The sequence below is a fragment of the Moschus berezovskii genome, chromosome 11 (genome assembly GCF_049115385.1).
Source record: "Moschus berezovskii isolate FMDL1 chromosome 11, NW_MosBer_1.0, whole genome shotgun sequence".
NCBI classification, from domain to species: domain Eukaryota; kingdom Metazoa; phylum Chordata; class Mammalia; order Artiodactyla; family Moschidae; genus Moschus; species Moschus berezovskii.
The window spans coordinates 100,859,482-100,875,225 of record NC_142470.1 but is presented as its reverse complement, the minus strand read 5'-3'; the positions used below and the strand labels follow the sequence as shown (position 1 = coordinate 100,875,225).

At 40.2% G+C, this 15,744-nt stretch overlaps 1 non-coding gene across 1 annotated transcript; it reads right to left on the bottom strand.

Moving 5' to 3' along the window:
- Positions 1-223: 223 nt before the first annotated feature.
- Positions 224-330, bottom strand: LOC129540166 (U6 spliceosomal RNA). Its single transcript, XR_008682617.1, has one exon. It is a non-coding gene; the product is annotated as a U6 spliceosomal RNA (small nuclear RNA).
- Positions 331-15,744: the final 15,414 nt, after the last annotated feature.

Here is a 15,744-nt window from a genome sequence, read left to right as displayed (position 1 = left end):
GGCTGTGCTAGTTTGCATTCCCACCAACAGTGTAAGAAGGTTCCCTTTTCTCCACACCCTCTCCAGCACTTATTGTTTGTAGACTTTTTGATAGCAGCCATTCTGACCAGCGTGAGATGGTACATCATTGTGGTTTTGATTTGCATTTCTCTGATAATGAGTGATGTTGAGCATCTTTTCATGTGTTTGTTAGCCATCTGTATGTCTTCTTTGGAGAAATGTCAAAAATATGGAATGCTTCATGAATTCGTGTGTCATCCTTGCACTGGGGCCATGCTAATCTTCTCTGTATCATTCCAATTTTAGTATATGTGCTGCCGAAGCGAGCACTGAATAATTTCCTTTCATTCAATGGTTATATCCTTGGAAGGACTCAGATTTGGGGCTGGTGGCTTTGTGAGCCTCTAGTTCTCTGTGTAGAATAAAGTGCCCCTTGCTCCCACCTAATCCAGCCTAACCATGACATAAAGCTTGGTAAACAGAGAATGGACTGTATTTCTGATTCTCATTATTCCCTCAGGGAAGTGTCTTTTGTGTAGTATAACCTAAATGGACTTTCCCTGTGGTCCCACCTGTAGACAGTCACATATACCATTGGATCCACTAAGTCTGCAGAGAGCCCAGGGATTTCTCAAGTCCATCTTGGGAATATGAGACTTGGATCTACTTACTCTGTAATGTTATTGGGTTTCTAAGGTATTTTATATATTAATATTACAAACATACGTAATATTTTAAAATATGTTGAATTTTGTGGAACAACTAAAATTGTTGTTATAAAACAAAATATAAAAAAAATACTACTTAAACATTTTAAGATGCTGTCAAAAATACATGTAAAACATTTTCAGAAATGTTAGCAGGGGAAATTTTGTACTGACACAGGTAGTTAATACCAAAAGCTGCTGCCAATTTCTCTCATTCACAGAACAGTTTTTTTTGTTGAACAAATAAAACACATCCTTTAAGACAATTATGACAAAATGACAATTATATAGGAGAGGGAAAAGTATTGGAGCTGTTTCATGGACTGTATCCATTTCCAAAAGCTGGACTTTGTTTTATTTTATTGAAACTGAATATAGAGTCTTTATATGAGCCTTTTAGAAAATTTCTCAAGGGAAATAATAAATGACCAATAAAAGCAGAAATGCTGTTTTTAGAAGAGATGATCTCAGTTTCCTGATGAATGGCTCTTATATATTTATATCCTTGTGAAATGAAAGTGAAGTGAAAGTGTTAGTTGCTCAGTCGTATCCAACTCTTGGCCACCCCAGGCTGTAGCCCACCAGGCTCCTCTGTCCATGGAATACTGGAGTGGATTTTCCATTTCCTTCTTCAGGGGCTCTTCCCAAGCCAGGGATCGAACCCAGGTCTCCTGCATTGCAGGCAGGTTCTTTACCATATGAGCCACCAGAGAAGCCCATATGTAAATGTAGGTATTCATTTTTTCTTTGATACTTTAGTAATGGAGTTGATATGTCCTATCAGAAAATCTGACTAAGAGATCCTGAGAAAAATCACCTATGGTCAAGAGGAGGACTGTGATTTTTCCTCACTAAGGAGCTTCTTCAAATAGCTATTTCCTTTCATTTCCTACCAAACTCAAGAATTGCCGAGGGTCAATTCTGATATCTGTGCGATCAAAACAAGTTAAATGAATAAGTTTTTACCATAATTTTTTTCAAGTACTATTTCAGAGACTATAAGGATTAGTCTTTATGTTGCTGTTTGGAGGATTGGAATGATTGGAGCAATTCTGGGCCTCTGAGATCTCAAGTGTGAAACAACACATAATTTTAAGTTTTGAAATTTAATTTAGATGTTTGCTACTTCGTGAAGCCTTCCCTGATTTCCTATTGGGTTAAAATTTATTTTGTTTTGTTTCTCTTTTTTTAAAGATATTTTTTGGCATTTTTATTGGGGTATAGTTGTTTTACAATATTGAGTTAGTTTCCACTGTACAGCAAAGTGAATCAGTCATACACATACACAGATCCCCTCCTTTTCGGATTTCCTTCCCAGTTAGGTCACCATAGAGCACTGAGTGGTGTTCCCTGTGCTGTACAGTAGGTTCTCATTAGTTATCTGTTTTATACACAGCATCAATGGTGTATACATGTCAATCTCAATCTCCCAATTCATCCTACCTGCCCTTTCCCCCGGAGAAGGCAATGGCAAGCCACTCCAATACTCTTGCCTGGAAAATCCCATGGACAGAGGAGCCTGGTGGGCTCCAGTCCATGGGGTCGCTACTAGTTGGACAAGACTGAGCGACTTCACTTTCGCTTTTCACTTTCACACAGTGGAGAAGGAAATGGCAACCCACTCCAGTGTTCTTGCCTGGAGAATCCCAGGGATGGCGGAGCCTGGTGGGCTGCCATCTGTGGGGTTACACAGAGTCGGACACGACTGAAGTGACTTAGCAGCAGCAGCAGCAGCAGCAGCAGCAGCAGCCCTTTCCCCTCTTAGTAATGCTCACACTTTCTTGGCTTTGCTTTTTGAAGCTTACTCTTTTACTGTATTAGTTATTTGTATGCCTAGGAGTCTTCACCTTCATAGGTAAAGATGTAATTTACATGCTTTCGTTTTTGAATAGTTACTCATTGTATTCTTATTTGTCAGGATGGACTTGGTCGTGCTAAAGTTGAAATCATTTCACAGTTTTTTTTTCACTTTTTAATTCTGCTTGTCTGGTACAAGTATAATTACTCAGAGATGTAGGCTGAACATGTTTTATCATCTTCTAGCTTTACAAGCTTGAAAAAGAAGCCTCCTCAGTTGCCATGGCAGAAGAGTCATCTTGGGAGTGCCTTGCCAGTTTATAAACACCTGCTGGTGATACATGACACTTCTGCTCACAGCCCACTGGCCAGATAAAGTAGTCATGTGGATTCCCAGGGCAGCTGAGAAATGCAGGTATATAGTTAGAGTATTTGATGAGTATCATTGTCACTTTCAAAACCATTTTCTTTACTTCAACACCATTCTATTCCTCTCCTGGGGAGTCAGACCCAGAAGTTCACTGAAACCCACTTTGTACACACAATCAGCTAAGAATATAAAGGTACAGAATTTGAGAACACATAGTGACAAAATATATGAAGTTTTCTAGTGCTATTTTCCAAGTGGACACTGCTCTTTCCTTGGGTGATAGTGAATAGTTGTATTTTTGGTCCAATAAGAATCAAAAGTAGTGAGAGAGTAAACTGCAATCTTCACCTCTCTTTTCACATAGCGTCTCCCTGTGTGTCTCTGTCTTACATGAAATGTTCCTCTTAAAAGGACACCATCTGTTGAATTACAGCCCACCCTGATGAACTCATTTTAAATTGCTTATACCTGCAAAATGGTTCAGCTGTAAAGAATCCACCTGCAATGCGGGAGACCTGTGTTCGATCCTTGGGTTGGAAAGATCTCCTGGAGAAAGGCATGGCAACCCTCTCCAGTATTCTTGCCTGGAGAATCCCCATGGACAGAAGAGCCTGGTAGGCTACAGTCTGTGGGATCACAAAGAGTCGGGTATGCCGGAATGACTAAGCACAGCACAGCATGCATCTTCAAAAACCCTTTATCAGATAAAATCACATTCACTGGTACTGGTAAAGGGTAGAATTTCAACATGTCTTTTGTTGTTGTTTAGTTGCTAAGTCGTGTCTGACTCTATTGTGACCCCGTGGGCTGTCTATGGGATTTCCCAGGCAAGAATACTAGAGTGGGTTAGCCATTTCCTCCTCCAGGGAATCATCCCAACCCAGGAATGGAAACTGGATCTCCTTTATTACGGGCAGATTCTTGTAAAAGGCTTGCCAGATGTCTTTGTGATATCTTTGGATCTCTCCATTCATCAAAAAGAAATTACAAAATAAAAAGCTTTAAAAATATGCATAGTGTAGTCCTTTTTTTCCTAAAAAAATAATAAACCCAAACTAAACACACGAGTATATTTCTGTAAGCACAGACACTAGTGTGAATGGATGCATATAGGAGCACATGAGCATCTCAATACTACCTGACTTAATGCTCTGAACATAAATTACTTTTCCATGACTAACGTCTAATCATCTTCTGTGTTTTTAATAAAGAATCTATCAAGTTTTTTTCTGAGGAACCCCCTTACTGCTTTTCATTGTGGCTTACACCAATTTACATTCCCACTCACAATGTACAAGAGTTGTTTTCTCTATATATCCTTGCCAACATTTGTTCTTTATAGATTATGATGATAGTCATTCCAGTCCTGGGTATATATCTGAAACAAAGCAAAGCAAAATACTTATTCAAAAATTTTTATGCACCCCAATGTTCATTTAGCTTTGTTTACAAAAGCCAAGATACAGAAGCCACCTAATTCTCCACCCACAGCCAAGTGCATAAAGAAAATGTGGTACGTAAATATACAATCGAATATTATTCAGCCATGAGAAAAGATTGAAATCTGCCCTTTGCAACAATATGAATGAACCTGGAAGGTATTTTGCTTAGTAAAACAAGTCAGGTAGAAAAAGGCAAATATTGTGTGTGTGTGTTGGTTGCTCAGTCAGGTCCAGCTCTCTGTGACCCCATGGACTGTAGCCTGCCAGGCTCCTCTGTCCACGGGATTCTCCAGGCAAGAATCCTGGAGTGGGTTTCCATTTCCTTCTCCACAAATATTGTATGTTAACACTTATTTGTGAAATCTGAAAAAAATATAATACAATGAAACAGAAATAGACTCACATAAAAAAAAAATCTATCAAGAACCAAAAGTAAAAATAATAGTTTGCTACATAGCATTGTGTTCAAGATCAGTGCATTAGAATTAGATTTGAGACATCCAACTCTATCACTCACTATAACTTGGAGGAGGTTTGAGAAAACTCCAAAGTCTTATTGGCTATATGATCACAAGAAGAGTACATTTCTTCTTTGTTCTTAGGTTTAGAGTTATGCCTCCAGGAGCCAGTAAATAATATTCCAGTGAATATCACATAATCATAACATTGACAGTGCAGTTCATTGGGTTCAGTTTTCAATGCCAATTACTAGACAAAATGCAGAGGACTTAACTATAACAATATATCTTTTTTAAAGAATGTAGTAGTAGGAATTTAAAAGTAGCATTGAATCTGAGAACTCCATTGGATGTACCAGTGAGGAGAAGATCCAAAGAAGAAAGCCTAGAGTCACTGATATTTCTCTGGAAGTTAAGGAGTCAGAAAATACTGTTCAGAGATGACAAGTGGAAATAAAGCTCAAATATTAAAGTTTTATAGGTCACTGCAGTCATGGCTAAGAAACACTGGGGTGATAGAGTGGAGCACATTTGTTATTTTTCATAGTAAAGTATTAGTAGATAATGCTTTGAATCGGTTCATCGCGAATTGCAAATATTAGCAGAGAGGCACACCTTGTTTAACAGCATTTGCAGATCTTGCGCTTTTCACAGATTCGGGGTTTGCGGCAACTCACATGCCGTCCCCACGCTCACCTTGTGTCTGTGTGTCACGTTCCGGTAATTCTTATAACGTTCACACTTTTTAACTCTGTTATATTTGTTATTCTGGTCAATGGTTTTTGATGGTAGGACTGAAATTATTATCGCATTAAAAAAAATAAGCATTTTTAAATTGAGCCTGTACTCTTTTAGACATAATGCTATTGCACACTTAATAGACTATAGTATAGGGGTTAACATAATATTTATATGCATCGGGAAACCAAAAAATTCGTGTGACTTGCTTTTCTGTGATATTTGCTTTACTGCAGTCCTCTGCAGCAGAACCTGCAATATCTCTGAGGTGTGTGTGTAGTCTTACAAATGATGGTGGTTTACTTGCCAAGTCATCTCCAGCTCTTGGACTAGAGCCCAGGGACTGTAGCCACCAGGCTCCTCTGTCCATGGAATTCTCCAGGCAAGAATACTGGAGTGGGTTGCTGTTTCCTTCTCTGGGGGAATCTTCTTGACCCAGGGATCAAACATGCATCTCCTGTATTGCAGGTGGATTCTTTACTGCTGAGCCACCAGAGAAGCCCAATCTTAAGAGTAACCACTAGGAAAAACCTAAGACCAAAACACTCAAAGGAGAAGCCCCTGAAGAGTAGGCCTGCAAGGTGATGTGCTTTCATTGTGTGGGCCAGTTACCTATGTGATGCTCCCAGCTCTAAATTCTCCCTTAACTGCCTGATTTATGAAAATGGATCTGTGCCCTCTAAGTATCTGCTGTCAGCTAGTGCCATGTTTAGTTTCATTGTCAGCAGAGGGTGCTGGAGAGACACTGCAGGAGAATTGGCTCTGATTTTTGGTTCTAGTGGACTTGTAGGTGGGCTTCTGAAGGCTCTTGACTTCCCAAGGGCCTGGGTCCCACAGTAGACACAGCCTCTCCCCTCAGGGCCCCTGAACCACATGGCTGCCAGGGCCACCCAATTGCTTGCAGCTTTCTAGCACCTTTTCCAGGTGAGTGGTAAAGGTTTGCCACCAATGAGACACCTCCTTGTGAACACCTTTGCTGGCACTATGGAGGGTGGATTTCTAGCAAGTTCCAGATAGACACCTATGAATTAGGACCAAGCCCCAACCTCTGAACCACAAATTCAGAACATTATAGGTTCTCATTGGATATTTGGGAAATGAAAGACTGCTGTGTGGAGCTCAGTCATGTCCAACTCTTTGCAACCCCATGGACTGTAGCCCACCAGGCTTCTCCATCCATAGAATTCTCCAGACAAGATTACTGCTTATATATACATATATGTATTCATATATGTATATAAGCTTCCCTGATGGCTCAGATGGTAAAGGGTCTGCCTGCAATGCAGGAGACCTGGGTTTGATCCCTGGTTTGGGAAGATTCTCTGGAGGAGGGCATGGCAACCCACTCCAGTATTCTTGCCTGGAGAAATCCCATGGACAGTGGAGCCTGGTGGACTACAGTCCATGGGGGTGCAAAGAATTGGAGCGACTGAACTGAACTGAGTGATTTTCACTTTCACATATGTATAAGAGACTCTGAAGATTCATGAAAGCTGTAAATATCTTAGACACTGGGTTAGTTGTTTTGTTTTATAATTTTCTTTGGAAATTTGATGAGGGACATGGTTCATAGCAAGTGTCAGGACAAGCTTTTGAGACCATCTGTACACAAAGGCTGAGTTAACCCAGTATTATTAGGGAAGATAACACTTGGGTGAAGTTAGAACTCTTATTGCTCAGGTCAACTGATTACTTAAGTTACCAGCTTCCCTCTGTTGATGACAGGTGATATTTGACAACACCCTGAGGCAGGTCTTCCAGTTTTGTCAAATTCTGCAGACCTTAAATTCAGCCAATTAGTTCTGTCATCCCCATCTTAAATGGTCAAAGGGAAGGACAAGTTCTTTTTGATCAGAAGACACTGAATTCAATTATGGAAAACAACAAGCTTCACTGAGGCAGCAGCATCCCTGGCTGATGCTGGGGTTTGCGTGGGTACAGAGTGTCACTTAGCCACATGCTTAGCCTGGCAGGGGCACTCTCACGGCAGTTGGGCACAGCCCCATGCTTTTGTGTTGATGGCTAGAAGGGACTAACGTGAGCTTTCAGATTTTGTTCAGAGACCAACCATTGTGTGCAGACAGGCCAGAGAATGTTGCCTTTCTCCCTTCAAACTTGTAGCTGACCCAAAATATTTAAATAAAAGTTTAGTTAATGTTTAAAAGAAATTCTAACTTTGGCTTGATGTTTTAATGGATCTGGGCAGGTCGTAATCACTCCTGCCCAGTTAAGCGGGTCAGTGGGGCCATTCATATTACCTGGAGATTAACAATAACAGAATCAGCAATATTAAATCTTTGAAAATATCTCTCCTGATAACTTGAGGCTACTTAGATGTTTGTTGAAGAGGAGGTGATCTAAAAATAGATCACATATATTATATACACATATCAGAAGGAACCTCCATATTGTTTTTTACTTCAAGTATTTGATAGATCTTACAAAGGTTTATGACTACAAGTGCAGAAGCCCTCCCCCTCAAAAAAAAAAAAGAAAAAAGAAAAAATTTACAGAAAGGCAAAACTTTACTAACACAAATAAGAGCTCTGAAGAGCATCTGAATTCCCATCACACCGCACCTGGTAAGAATCAGTCTAGCACAACATCATCCATCATGCCGGGGCTGTCAGTTCTGACATCCTTTAAGGCCACGTTGTGTGCTTAATGACTACATGACAGAAAATGTAAACAGACACCACACATACAGGTAGGCCAGTCCATATATGCGTGTGTATACTTGCATTAGAATATTTGATGCAAAGATATACCAAAAAAATTAGAGCACGTAAAGCAGCCCATTAAAACATACACATGCACACATGCATGCATGCCCCTAACAGCAACCAGGACAAAACAGAACAAAACCCAAGCAATTTCTTAAATAAAAACACAAAGCCCGTTCAAAGGAATTTACCCAATGTGAGAGGAAGTAGATCAAGAAGCAGATACCAATGTATGTTCACCGACGGATAGATTATAGTCTTATTAGGAATGCCCTTCACCTTCCTTGTGATACATCAAGTTGCAACTTACTAATAAGGATTCAGGAATAGCTGGTGAACCCAGTGCAAGCCCTGAATTAATAATTCATCAGGCACACACACAAAAATGGTGTCATCGGTACTTGAATATTTGAAAAGCCATGTGCATTTTTGGTTCAAACAACAATACCACAAACTCAGATTTCAATTTTATTCTTAGCAGATTGGTTGCTTTTAATTGTTTAAAAGAGAAATTTTATTCTTTCAACAGCTTATTTAATATCCCTGTAGCGCACTAGGTTGATTGAGTTTAGCAGTTTTTCTCACAAGAAAAGGCATCATTTGATGTTTTGCAAAGTACCTGTGTTTGGGGTTTGGTAATAATGTATATATAACTAAAAGTCTCCAATCCTTTTTCCTCCACTCTGTCCAACAGCCTTCCCTCCCTTAAGGAAACATGGCATGTTAAATGCAGAATGACAAAAAAGAAAACACAGGTTTTCAAATTTCAAAGTGTGTCCTTCTTTGTTATTAAAAGTCACAGAATGTGTTTTGCTGCTGATATACTGTTAGTAACCCCAAACCCTAATGTAAAATAAGATGACGATCACTTTATTTTCGTAGTAATTTTCTCATCTCTAACTTAGTACATTTTCAAGTGCAACAGCTTTTGTAAAACAAAACCGTGGCACGAATTCACTTAGTAGAAAGTTCTGTCAATTTAAAAGTAATTAGGAAAGGAATTTGAGAAATATTAGAAGATGCAAAACACACACATTTCTATGATATGGGAGGAAGTTTTGGTTTTTATAAGTTGCCAAACCAGAATAGTGATTATGAAATCTGCCATTAAATTTGCATTGTCAAAATACTTGATGATGTATATGAACTTCTCAACATTCTGGGAGGACCACTGCTCTGACTTTTTGTACAGACACAAAACAACAACTGATAGTACGCACAGTAACCAGTTTTCCTCATAGCTCCGATTCTAATTGCTAGGAACATTTATAAGTGGGTGTAGACAAGGAAACATTCTCTCAACTTTCTCTTCGTAGTTAGAATAATCAAGGCCGGAACAAAGGGGGACTGTGTAAAAGTGAGTCTGTAACCGGGCACCTTCAAAGGGACATTTTAGTTTGCATTTTATTTTCACTTCATAGGTAAGCGAATTTGTACTTTCTATAAAGATGGTTATGTAGTTTAGGGATATAAATTTACAGAAAAATTGAACAACACCTAAATGTTGCTCTTAAGGGGTTAATCACCTTTGTTACCCTGAAAGCATTATTTTGTTTCGGTTTTCCAGCAAATAGAGAAACGAAAGGACATTTGGTTAGGTAAGTCTTTGAAACCAAGTAATTCCACATAAGGACCAACCTACTGCTAACACCCTCATGAATTCAAAGTCGAGTTTCTTGCTTAGTTAGGGTCTTTCTCATTACCTCATTGCTTAATCTAACAATGACCACTTGCCAGAGAGGAGCCCCCCCTCTCCCTGCAAAAGGACATCCTTCGATTTTCACAGAGAACAACAGCATGTACTACAAGTCAGATATTCACAAGGAAACTTCACTGAAGGAGGGGGAAACAGCATGCATCTGGCCCTGGGAGCTGTTCTTTTAAAGGTTATCGGCAATGATTGCTTTCAAAGCCCAGTTTTCACTGCATTTTGACATGCCAGTGTATGCTTCATACAGTATTAATAAAGGGTTACACAGGAATTAATGAAAAGGTTTCATGTTCACATATAATAAATAAGTACCTAATTAAAGACACGGTTAAGCCAGAAGCACCGATATTGTCTTTTACATTGATATCTATTATGCTTCTTTAGCATTGACTGTGCACCTCTTCAGCTGACGGATGCCTGAAGGGAGCGCTAACAAATCTCTCAGCTGGTGGCTGGCACTGGTCTTGAAGGAAGCAAGAAGGAATACTTTGCAGGCTTTCAGAATCTCCCCACCAGCTGTCACCAGCCATGGGTGCTGAAAAGATCCTGTCACTTCATCCAAAGGGATTTACTTGGTCAGAAGGAAAATTTAAATACAAAGCATGCAGCTAAGAAGCTAGTGAAAGGGATTATGAGCATACAAGAGCACATGTGTATACGACACTAATGCATCTTTAGGAAATTTCAGACCCCCAAAGCCAAGATTACTGCCAGGGCAGGGTCAGAGACAAGGCAGGAACTTTACCACCGGAGTTATTATCTTCCAACCATTCAATTCAACTTTATAGGTCTTTCATCAAGGCCATTAAAAAAAAATAGAAAAGAAAGACTCCCATCCTTTCAATGGGGAGCTAAGAAAACACATTCAGGTTCTAATACTGTCGGGGATCACCTGCATGCAAAATACCCTGTTTCCTTGTGTACATGGTCTCATTTCTCCGCCCTTGTCTGAATTTACCAGTGCCACACATCTGATTGTTAAGGATGGTGAAGCCAAATCAGAGCATGAGATGTTTTCAGATTCATGAATCTGCTTGACAAGAGACTCTGGGGCACATTTGAACTGAGAGAGAAGGTGGCTGAAATGTCCCTGGCTGGGGTTCTTAGGGGAGCAGAGGTGTGAAGCTGGCCCCACCTGCAGGATGGCAGTGGTCTTGTGTCTACCATTGGTGATGGAGTAAGGGAAAGACGACTACCACCCTGGCTACAGAAGAGGTCGTTTTATTTAAATAAGGAGGAAAGGGCACAGTTCATACCTGGGCATCCATTATTAAAAATGCATGTTTCCTTATCCTGATTGGCAAGGTGGTCGTATGTAATTCAAGAACAGCATGAGGCTTAGCCAGCCTCTGCCCTTCAGAGGAAGCTCACACTTCCCCAGGACCATCCTGTCTCCTCGGGGAAAGTAGAAGAGGGAAACTGAGGTGGAGATAGGAAGATACTTTGGCCACCTGATGCAAAGAGCCGACTCACTGGGAAAGACCGTGATGCTGGGTAAGACTGAAGGCAGAAACAGAAGCGGGCAGCAGAGGATGAGATGGTTGGCCGGCATCACTACCTCAGTGGACATGAGTTTGAGCAAATTACAGGAGACAGTAAACCACAGGGGAGCTTGGCATGCTGCAGTCCACGAAGTCGCAAAAAGTTGGACATGACTTAGGGACTGAAAAACAACAGGAAGATAAGGCTGGATCCTGGCCCCAGGGCAACGCAAGCTATCCTCAACTTGTGGTTTGTGTACTTAAGCCTGGTTTGGCCTCAAGATATATGGGCACAAAGGTTTTAAGAGTGTAAGAAGATAACAGCCATGCCAGAAGTGATGGAATGCAGAACCCAAGAAAGGCTTTCAAGGCGGCAAGTACACTTTGGAAAGTCACTTCCAAAGGGAGTAGACAAGAAAAGAGAAGATCCCAGGAAAAGTGGTTTCCTGCAGATTTTAGGAGACATTTGTTGTTTGTCAGGAGCTCTGATGGGGAGAGGAGCGTTTGTGAGAAGGAACCAGCAGGGCGGAAGTGCAGCAGGAGTTGAGGAGTCTGCCTTTAGATGTCACTGCAACCTCACAACTGCACTTCTAAATTCCCACGAAGGATCAGGAGAGTCTGACTCCAGCCATGGTTCTAGGAGATGTTGTACATTATTATCTACATTTCTTCACAGAGGCCATTGTGCGGCGGTCCCAGCAAAGCTGATGAGGCAAGCAGCTTGATTCTGCTGTAGGCTTGCTGCCTGCCCCAGTGGCCTCCCCCAGTCAGCCTTTTTCACTGTGGAGAGTGACCTGGAGCAAGATTGCAACACCACAGAGGCAAATGAGGAGCCCCCTCCCCACCACTGGGGGCTGCCAGGAATATGGAACAGCTTCCCCAGCACCGCCAAACCCCTCCTGTTCTCTGAGGGGCTTCCTTCTGACACGCTCGGAAAGCTAGTCTCTCCTATTTAGGAGTGTGGCTTGTGTTCTGTTTTGTTTGTGCTCTTATCATAAACAAGAGGAGATATATATGTGTGTGTGTGTGTATATGCATATAAAATATATTAAGTATAAATATATTAAATATATTACACACAAAATATACATTGACATATAACATATACAATTAAGACATACAAATGAATATTAGTAATAAGAAAATTATATGTTATATATTTTACATATGGTTTATATATTATATATGGCATATGGTATATATTATATATGGTATATGTGAAAGTGAAAGTCACTCTGTCGTGTCCTACTGTTTGCGACCCCATGGACTATACAGTCCATGGAATTCTCCAGGCCAGAATACTGGAATGGGTAGCCTTTCCCTTCTCCAGGGGATCTTCCCAACCCAGGGATTGAACCCAGGGCTCCCATATTGCAGATGGATTCTTTACCAGTGGAGCCACAAGGGAAGCCCAAGAGTACTGGAGTGGGTAGCCTATCCCTTCTCCAGGGGATCTTCCTGACCCAGGAGTTGAACCTGGGTTTCCTGCATTGCAGGAGGATTCTTTACTAACAGCTATCAGGGAAGCCCCTATATGGTATATATGTTATACATGGTATATAATAGGAAAAAAGAAATAATAAGTATTATTATTAAATAACTGTAGGTATTTTATATGTTTATATATGTATGTGTGTGTGTTAGTCGTTCAGCCATCTCCAACTCTTTGCAATCCCATGGACTGTAGCTCACTAGACTCCTCTGTCCATGAGATTCTCCAGGCAAGAATACTGGAGTGGATTGCCATGACCTCCTCCAGGGGATCTTACATTTATTTTATATGTGATATATTTGACATTTTATTTTATATTTATACTCAATATATTTCATTTAATTAAAAATATTATATATAAATATGTTTATAATATACAATTAAGAAATAATATAGTAGCATTTTAAGATTCTTACAAATTCAAGTCTATAGTAGTTTCTTAGGAAAAAAATAGGCCAGCTGAAACTTGACCACCTCATCCAGGATTCTCATAGCAGGCATTTCTTTCTGTGGCCACGTGGCACTCAGGTTTATTTCCTTTTCTGCAAAGAGGCATGGAAAATGCTTTGTGATTTAAGAGCCCTGTAGCCAAGTCCAACTAATTATTAGACCAAAACTAACTCTGATAACTGACATCCAGTCTCAGATCTAGGAAAAACTTAGACAAATCAAATATCCAGCGAAAACACTACCAAATGCTGCCTAACGCAACTGCCTATACATTTCTAATCAGTATTCATTTCCTGTCCTTAAAATAAACAGAAAACAGATTTCTCCGTTTCCCCGAAAATCAATCTTTTGCAGTATCTGTCAGTTGCTTTCTCCCAATTAGTATTCTACATTCATTTATTTTGGTTGTAAGTTAATTTTTTTTTAACATAACATAACATACCTTGGCACGCATGTTTCATCCAATTTCTGTAAGTGAAAGGATAGTCTTCCACTGTGCTCCTTGAAGGCTGCCCAACCTGTAACTTTGTTAATGAATTGAGAAGAATCAAAGACACCTTATTAATTATTGCTTGCCTGGTAGGTAAAGCTTTGGCTTTTCACCTCACTGGCCCAGAGAAAAGATTGCCTTTGGCCATGTCCAAGGGGCTCATTAAAGCTTCTCTGAGGAGTGGGAAGAAATTGTTAGTGAGAAGCAATGGTCAGCTCCTCTCCTAGAGGTATAGCAGAGAAGGATGCCCTCATCACGGAGAACTAACAAGCCTGCGTGTACTACACCTATAATCAAACTGGCCTGGAAAAGCCAGGAGACCACTGTGCTCTCTTTGTAATTTGGGAACTTATCTGAAAATGCTGAATCCAATCTGTAATTGATGCGTGCACGCAATTATAATCCTCCAGATAGCTAAAAAATAAATAAATAAATGTTGCAATTGCAAGCCTCAAGGAGTGGTAAACTTTAACATGCGTGGCATCGACTAAGATAGTGGATATAATAAAAGAGGAAACTCTTTCGTTTCCTGCGTTGGCAGCAGGCAGGTAACTGAATGTCTGTTTTTCTTAATGAGCATAATTAGGTACAGCTTTTTGACTGCTCGTAGACTGGTGTCTAGGCATTATGGTAAGAAATGTATTTCAAGGAAGTGAAACTGTACCTAGTTCTATATTTACCTAATTCCTATTGTACGCAGAGTGGATAAGGTCTCCTCTAAATAGGGTGAGGCAGCAGATATGGACTTCCATTTGAAATAGGGACACGTGTTTCTTCCTGCAAGTTTGGAAGGACTGGGGATAGGAAATTCTGCCAGTGGGCTCATAATCGCTAGCTACTTTATTCACTCACTTGTCGTATTAAAAATATTTGTTAATCTTTCAAAATGGCAGGTCCCCCAAGATGGCACAGCAATGACGTTGCACGGCCATGAATTGAGGCGTCGGGCGCATCAGCGAGGTCAGTCAACAGTGTTTATTGACTGCTCACTGTGGGCGAAGGTTGGACTGGCCCACCCTGCACGTGCAGAGTGAATTGGTATTGGATGTCAATGAAGAGGAAACTCTGAAATGTCACTGGTACATTTTGCTGGGACTGTCGCCCTGCTGAGAATCTTTCTGAGCGCAAGAGACACAGATGCTAGAAAAGAGAAGACGTGGCTTCCTGTGTATGCTGCTATGTATATTAATGTTCCTGAAGGCAAAACCTCCAAAACAGCTTTCTCAAGTTCAGTGGAGAATAAATAGTCTGAATGGTGGTGATGCTCAGAAACGTGGCATCTAGCCAGACAGACCTAGAAAAGTTCCTGGTTTTTACAGCACAGACTGCGATTGGCTATTGATTTTCCAACCTTCCTTGTCATTATAAGGAGAAAAAGATACAACATAGTTATAGCTGAAAAAATAGGAACTCAAGACTTTTTCTTGACTTCTAGTTTCTATTATTAAGGCATGCCCCTAAGTATTTACATATTTGGTTGAATTAAAGTGTATGTATTTATCTTGGAAGTTAAGTTCAAAATGAAAACAATACCCTTGTAAGGTCTAAAACAATCCCTTCAGGCAATAAATGCCACGAAAATGTTTTTAACTTCTCTCCATAAATATTAGTTATCATTTGAAATTGACACCTAACCATATTAACTTAGAAAAAAATATATACAAAGTTAGAATGAACAGCATAAGGTATATTTATAAAACATCTATATCGGACAGGTCACTGAAAAAATTCCGAGTTTAGAACTTGTAAGGAAGCCCTCGCTCACTCCCCACGAACAAACATAACTGAGGAGAATGTGATTTTTTTTTTTCAAAAATATCTGAGCCTATGCACAAACTGTAATGGTGAGAGCTGGAATCTATTAATACTTTTCCATTAAAATAAA